Raw genomic sequence first — 1,255 nt, 5'->3', positions numbered from 1 at the left:
GTATCTGTTGAGGCCTGTTTTGTGACCAATTATGTGGTCAATTTTGGAGAAGGTACCATGAGGTGCTGAGAAGAAGGTATATCCTTTTGTTTTCTGGTTTCTTTCCTTTTGGCCACATCAGGTAACCTTGGCCTGATAAATAAGCCTAGATGCCTTCAACTCATTCTTAACAACGCTGCCTTTCTTACTTATGTATTTATCTATGTATTATTTATTATAGAAGCCATGTCATAGGTAGATTTGATATCTCATTGTGATTTTTTTTTTTTTTTTGCTTCAGCTGCTGTTTATTGACATTCAGGTGGGCACTATAGCAACAGGCCTGGAGATTCTGCAGAATACAAGGTGGAGAGTGGAGTGTCTGCAGTGACAGAAGTGGAGTGCACAAGGACTGGGGAGGCCAAAGCTGTTGGGAAAGCAGGTCAGGGCTAGGGCAAACATCATCTACACTGGTACCCTGGCCCCACACCCTCAGCCCCTACTCTTTTGCTGTCTCCTGACTCCAGGCTAGGGCTGGGAATTCTCTGACAACTTTCTACAGAAGCAAAGTACAGAGATGCTGTTGCACTTCTGTGATAAAGTCAGAGGGTTTCCAGTCCTGCATTCCTCCTCCACCCCTGGCTCAGGTAGGGCCATGAAAAATAGCTGGTCTCTATTGCATGTTTTAGAGGCATTAATTTTCCCTGGTGTCCAGCCCACCAGCGCCACACTTTGGCCCAGAGTGAGCACTACAAGCGTTGCTGGCCTAATGGAAAGGATAGGGGAGGGGAAGGGACAGGGGCTAGAAGAGGGGCTCCAGAGGGCCATCAAGGTACAGGCACTACACGCATGGTGTTGGTGAATCCAGAGCCAGGGCGCCACCCGGTCAGCACAATGACCACATCTCCCTTCTTGAAGAAGCCCCGGGCCTTGTCAACATCCATGGCCAAGTTTACACGAAGGTCGACATCCTCAGCCCAGGCATTCAATACGGCATCCTTACACAGCACAGGGAAGATGACACAGTACAGATGGGCCTGGAGAGCAGTCTGGGGATTGCGCGTCACGGCAATGATAGGAGCCCCAGGGCAGTACCTGGCCACTTGGTGAGCACTCCTGCCAGACTTGGTGAGCACGATAATGGCCCCACTGCAGCACTTGAAGGAGGCCTCCACGGCACCCACGGCGGCAGCTTCTGTGGTCGCTGGTAATGGGCGCCAGGCAGCGGAGTTCCTCGAATAGCTGCAAGTGGTAGATGGCAGACTCTGCCTCTTGG

General features: G+C 51.1%; 1 pseudogene across 1 annotated transcript in view; it reads right to left on the bottom strand.

Moving 5' to 3' along the window:
• Positions 1–760: 760 nt before the first annotated feature.
• The window catches only part of LOC110288488, a 1,945-nt pseudogene continuing 1,450 nt past the window's right edge, over positions 761–1,255 (bottom strand). The window contains exon 2 of the transcript XR_002377288.2: positions 761–1,250. The product of XR_002377288.2 is annotated as a pyruvate kinase PKM pseudogene (transcript). The remainder of the gene's footprint in view (positions 1,251–1,255) is intronic.

This window comes from Mus caroli, unplaced genomic scaffold, assembly GCF_900094665.2.
Source record: "Mus caroli unplaced genomic scaffold, CAROLI_EIJ_v1.1 scaffold_26004_1, whole genome shotgun sequence".
In the NCBI taxonomy this organism is placed as follows: Eukaryota; Metazoa; Chordata; class Mammalia; order Rodentia; family Muridae; genus Mus; species Mus caroli.
This window is presented reverse-complemented; position numbering and strand designations above follow the sequence as displayed.